The following is a 6,766-nucleotide window of genomic DNA, read 5'->3' as shown; positions in this document are numbered from 1 at the left end:
GCACATTCTGCATGATACTGATGCAAATCTTACACTGTAACTAGCTTACTTTCCCATAGTTGAGTACCCAAGAAATAGTAGTGTTTATTCCCATTATTGTTTCTGCCAGTTTTACTTGTTATTGTATAGATATAATTTAATTATATGTTACATGATATATTTTTATGAAAACTAAGTTGAAATATTTGGAAAGATGGGAAATAGAGTCAGTAGAAATTTGTTCTTGAATTAAGTAAGTAAAAACAAGTGTAAAGGGTAGAGAAAATGTCTTAAATATCTAGAAAGGTTCTAGGTACTTTTAATATTTACTCTAGGGCAGTCTACGACCATGCTACTCTGAACAAGCCCAATCCCATCTGATCTCGGAAGCTAAGCAGGGTTGGGCCTGGTTAGTACTTGGATGGGAGACTACCTAGGAAGACCATGTGCTGTAGGCGTGAAAAATAAGGGATTGTAAACTGACAAGATCCTTGTAATCTATGAGGTCAACCAAGAGTTGCCTCGCCAGATAAATAAATAAATAAATAAATAAATAAATAGTTAAAAAATATTTTACAGTAGGACAAAAACTTTAAACCAGGACTGACCTGTATAAATTAGGGCACATCATCACCCCATGTAAAGGAGTTATGGTTTACTAGACTAGGCATATAGAGAATGAAGAATATTTCACTTAGGGGAAACCGCATGAGTAAATATACAAAAGGGGATATGTGCTGTGCTGTGTATGTGTGTGTGTGTGTGTGTGTATGTGTGTGTGTGTTTGTGTGTGTCTGTGCATGCATGTGAAAATGAGTCTTGGTTTGGTAGGCCACAGAATGTCAATTATTCAATTACTGAATAGTAGGAGAAAAACATGTATTTTGTTCTGTTTAAACTTTTTACTAAATTATAATTTAGATATGAAAGACACAAATCATAAGTGTAGAGCCTACACTTATTTTCACCAGTGATATAACAATTGAATCAGCACCTGAAATAAGAAACAAAACATTCCCAGTATATCAGAAGTCCCTCTCCTGATTCTGACCAGCCAATATCCCCTATGAGAAAAGCCACTATCCTGAATCCAAGCATTAGTGATTAGTCTGCCTCCTTTTTGTACTTTATGTAAATTAAATTTTGCAGAATGTAGTTTTATGTGGCCTGACTACTTTCCTCCAACATCATTTTCCTGAGATTCGTTCATGTTGTTGAATGCAGTTGTATTCATAGCATGATTACACAAAAATATATTTATCCATTATATTCTTGGTGGATGTTTGGGTTGTTTTCAGGCATTGGCTACTAAAAATGATGCCGAATGAATGAACATTTTTAAATATGTCTTTTATTTACTATAGACACATTTCTGTTAGGTATATACTTAGGGATAGTTACATGTGCTTGTAACTTCAGCTGAAATGGCAAACAGTTCTCCCCAAATGGTTCCACTAATTATCATCCCTATCAGTAGGTTTAAATGTTCTAGTTTAAATGCTTCACTTTTGCACCATTACTTGATATTTTCTTTCTTTTTTATTTAGCCTTTCTGGTGGGATATGCAATAGCATCATAGTGATTTTCATGTTCATTTTCCAGATGATGAATGAAGTTTAGTATGTTTTCATAGATTTACTGGCCATTTGTATAGTCCCCTTTAAGAAATGCCTATTTAAATTTTTGTTCATTTTCCGATGAACATCTAAATTACTTTTTTATTGATTTGAGAAATTTTTAAGCATTTTTATTTTGAAATAATTTTGGACTTATAGAAAGTTTCTCCAAATAGTACAGAGTTATCATATAATCATCATCTAGCTTCTTCTAATATTAATATCACATAACCATAATATAATAACTAACACCAAAAAATTAACATAGACACATTATTAACCTAAAAATTCTATTAGAATTTCAGCATTTAGAGTGATGTTTTTCAAACATCACATAATGATCCATTAATGCAATGATTCTCAACTTTGACTACACATTATCATCACCTAGGAATATATATACTTACACATATATATATATACAGTATTACATATATAGTATATATTTAATGTGTCCATCATGATTTGATATACATAGACATGGTGAAATGATTACTATAGTCAGTCTAATTAACATATCTCCTTACATAGATACCATTGTGTGTGTGTGTGTGTGTGTGTGTGTATTGAAGACACCTGAACTGTTCTCTCTTAGCAAATTGTCAGCACTCAACATGGTATTACTAACTACAGCCATCATATAGTACATTAGCTTTCTAGATTTATTCATTCTACATAACTGCAACTTTGTACACTTTCACCAACATTCCCCATTTTTCCCACTGCCTTGTCCCTGGTAACCACTATTCTACTTATCAGGTTTTTTAGATTCCACATATAAGTGAGATCGTGCAGTTTTTTTCTTCCTGTCTCTGGCTTATTTCATTTAGCATAATGTTGAAGATTTCTTTACATATGCTGATTATTATTCCTCTATCGACATGTATGTTGTGTATATAAGCCACTCTGTGGTTTGCCTTTTTACTTTCTTAATGCTTCTTTTGATGAATATAAGTTCTCAATCTTAAGGTAGTTTAATTTTTTTTGGTTCCTGTTTTTAAAATCTTTGTTTATCCTAAGGTCATGAAGTTATTCTCACATTTTCTTCTTATGTTTCTTATCTTCACTTTTAAGAGCATACAGGATTTTGAGAAGATCAAAGAGGCACATACATGCAGGATGGCTTGTAGAAAGAGGTTGGAGACAGGAATACTAGCCAGGAGGCTATAATATCCACCTAGATATCAGGTATAAAATAAGCTTAGACTAGAAGAATAAGGATGGGAAGAGAAGGAGAAGTAGAAACAAGAGCTCTGTTGACGATGTGGCAGAACTTGCCTGATAGAATGAGAGAGGAAGGGATGTGAGAAGTTACTATAACTTTGAGACTTGCTTGAATCTTGAGAGAACAAGAATATGTTTATATTGCAGGATCCAGCCTTTTTAGAAATACACTTTGTGAAATAATGTGGCCTCTGTTTTCGTAAAGATGTTGAATAAGTATTTGCCACATGCAGAGAACATAACTAGTAAGAGTATCTTTCTGTTTTAGAAAGTATAATCTTGGAGCAAGAAAGAACTGAAGAAAGTCTACTGGGGAAAACTGTAGATCTCTATCTGAAAGACATGTGAAGAGGAACCATCTAGCCATCTATTGTGATGAGTAGGTATAGGTATATTGCTGACTGGGAGCTGACACAAATGACCTCGTGAGCTCTCTAATAGCTTTAGTGAGTTCTCATCTGCCTTGCAACTTGTGGCTGAGTCATGTAGGCCATTTAACATTGTTAAGTCAACATCTGTTTAATAAGGACTGGATTTGCCAAGTTTACTTTTCCAAAGTAGTTTTGGTAAATTTTGCTGAAAGTTCTTCTCCTGCTCACTCCCCTGAAATACAGACATCATGTTTGAATGGCTATGTTTTGGGATTCTTAATTGCGCAGACTTCAACATAGTAACGTCATTAGGAAAATATTTGTATAAACTTTTCAGGGAATAAAGCCTGGAGTTTAGATTTTTGTTTGGTTACTTTTCACTGTGTTCCAGCAGAAGATGTGTTTCCATGATTTTAGTAAACAATTTTCACCATCAGATTGAAATAGAGGTAAAAGCACTCCTACCCTTTGTTAGGTCAGGATGTTAGAGCAGAAGAAAAAATTCACTAATTTCAACTAGTAGCTGTGTTTTATTCAGAGAAAGCAAAGAGGTGAGTAAAGCATAAGAGAAGCTGAAACTCCGATTTTTTAAAAAAATCCTAATGTCTCTTCTGATTCTCTTATTCTTGGAGGTGTTTATCTGTCTTTATTCCTGATTTGGTTTCTTTTGCAGAAGACTCTAGTTCCATAGTAGAGATTTGTCTACAGGTTCATTTATTTTCTCTATGTCATATTCTAAACCATCCCATCTGGGTTATAACCTTTTGGAGAGCCTTGCCTTATTCTCTGCCTTCCTTAAGTATCCTAGGATATCGGCTTACATTTAGAAAATACTAAATAAACAGTATTTTAGAAATCAGTTAAATGGAACGAGGAAATGTGAGATCTAGGCACTGAGTCTTTTGTGATATGGCCCAAACTTACGTAATTACTCTTAACTCTGACCATAGACTAAGCTTATCCCTTAATCACAATGGCCAAATTGCAATTCCTTGAAATTTCCTCATATACACCTATAATACGCACCTGTAAATGTATCTGAAAGTAGATAGAGATTGGCATAGAAAAAATATTTTCAATAATAATAGCTACAAATGTCCAAATTTGATTAAAAATATAAACTAAAGTACCGAGAAAGTCAATGAACCTCAAATAAAATAAGCATAGGGAAAACCACGTTTCTCACCTCAGTGATTTGACACATTTCTGTTCCTTTAGCTTGGGTGAACTTTTCTTTTCAAGGCAAAAGCCTCCAGTAGACACTTCACCAAAAAAAATATCCAAGTGGCTGATAATTATAATTAAAGTATTCTGCATTATTATTTACCAAGAAATGTAAATTAAAATCATAAGGCAGTACTACTACATCTCCATATAATGGCTAAAATTAACAAAACTAACAATATTAAGTATTAGTGAGAATGTGAAGTAAATTCCACTACATTGTTGGTGAGTAAATTGATATAACTGCTTTGAAAAAACTGCTTGGTACTATCTAAACAAAGCTAAACACACACATTCTCTAATTCAGTAGTGAATATCTACCAAAAAGAAATGAATACCTATGTCTATCAATAGACATTTACAAGAATGTTCACAAAAACTGGAAACAACTCAAATATCTATCAATAGTTGAATGGATAAACAAATTATAGTATATTCATGCAATAGAATATTGCATGGCAATGAAAACAGCAAGCTAAAACTGCACACAACATGAAACTTTTAGACATAACATTAAATGAAAGAATACAGAGAAAAGAGTATATATTGTATGATTACATTTATGTGAATGCCAAAAACAGATAAACTCATTTCTCATGATAGAGGTCAGAATAGTAGTTGTCGTGAAGAGGGTAGAGTGTTTGACTGGGGATAGGGCATGAGGGAGTCCACTGTCTTGCTGAAAATATTCTGAATCTTGACCTGGGTGATGGTACCACAGATGTTTACATAGGTACAATTGTTTTTTGGAGCTGAACACAATATTTGTATACTTATGTAAGTTACATATCAATAAAAAAGTATCAAAGAATTAAAAGAAAAATTATGTAGTAAGCATGAAACCAGATAAATACAGATTTACTAAGTAATTGTTATAAATGCCATTATAAAACAAAATCAAACATAAAAAATTAGAAATAAAATATATTGTAAGAACAATTTTATTGTAAGAATATGACTTTTTAAACTCAGTTTATATTGACATTATTTAGAAGTGGGGGTGAAAACAAAAGCTAAAAGCAAATAAATCAGTAATTTTTTATAAAAAGAGTAAAAAATATTATTTTTAAAACTGATTTTAAGTTTAGGAAATATGAGACATAGAAAATTAAAAAATATATATACAGAAACCTCTAGTTGCCAGACTTTTGGTTTTTCTGTTAAGACACATAAAACTTTAAAAACAGCTTCTTTATTCTTAAATTCTACTAAGAAACACTGATTTTTTTTTTCAAATGTGATCTTTGAGTTTGGACCCCTCCTCTGTGATTTCTCTTCCTTAGCAGTAGACCTAAGGGTTGTGCCCATTGTCCTAGGTCCTGTCCCCGGTCTCTCTGCCTCATTGCAAATGAAATAATAAACTGGCCTGGTAGACTAAGAGAATCTGATCCTTGCTCTCCTACTGCACCCCAGTTGGCTGCATTTTACTAAAAGGGTAGAGTGAGGATTATTACCTTATTTACTGAACCTAGAGCAGGAAGGTTTTTAAAGATGTCAAAAAATTAAGTTTCTCTGGCTCAAGATTACCTCTCAGGCCTACATATATTGCTCTCTTCCATGCACAACTTGGTGTGGAGCAAGCAGCTTTTGCAGTTCTTCAGGGTAGGTATACTATGCTCTGGCCTGCTGTAATCTTGGTGGCTACAGACAGATGAAGATACTCTTAATAAAGCTCTATCTCTTTCTTGCTGTTCCTTTCTGATTTCAAATTCAGATAGATTGAACTAATGCTTGTCTCTCTAATCTACCTCCTTAGTGAACAATGTCAAGCCTCCAAAAATAGCAGCTTTGAAGGGAACATTGTTTAATCCCAAAGACATCAAAAGGACACATGAAATCTGCAACTTTGCTGCATAACAAGGATTGCTATTATAAAAGTAAATGCAAGTATTTTTAAAAATTAGAAATAAAACATATAAGGATCATTTTATAGCAAGATATGGCTTTTCAACCTAGATTATGTTGATTCTATTTGAAAGTAGGGTAAAAGAGTGAGAAAATAGGATAGAATAAATCAGTAATCTTATATAAAAAGATGCCCACCACTTGATTTTGACTTAGGTCTGTCACTTGTAATACCCTATTCCTGGTAGCAGTTCTAGATGAGGAGTCTTGCCTTTGAAATAACTCAATTCAACAGGAAAAAACAAATAGAAGGAAAAAATAAAAATTAGAGGTTTGTTGAAAAAATATTGTCAAATTCTAAAATAGAACAAAAAGATTTCAGGCCAGGTAGCTCCTAGTAAAACAGAATTAGATCCAGAGATCCAGGCATTATCAAGATGCTGTCTATTTTTTTTTTTTTTTTCTTTTCTCGTCACTGTTTCTCTTTACTTGGTTTTATTGTCTGCC

The 6,766-nt window shown here is 33.0% G+C and overlaps 1 pseudogene; it reads left to right on the top strand.

The window, feature by feature from the left end:
• Positions 1-318: 318 nt before the first annotated feature.
• On the top strand, positions 319-437 carry LOC112473527 (annotated as a pseudogene).
• The last annotated feature ends 6,329 nt before the right edge of the window (positions 438-6,766 follow it).

The sequence above is a fragment of the Pteropus alecto genome, unplaced genomic scaffold (genome assembly GCF_000325575.1).
Source record: "Pteropus alecto unplaced genomic scaffold, ASM32557v1 scaffold479, whole genome shotgun sequence".
Classification (NCBI taxonomy): Eukaryota; Metazoa; Chordata; class Mammalia; order Chiroptera; family Pteropodidae; genus Pteropus; species Pteropus alecto.
The sequence above is the reverse complement of the archived record's forward strand: the minus strand, read 5'-3'. Positions and strand labels throughout refer to the sequence as shown.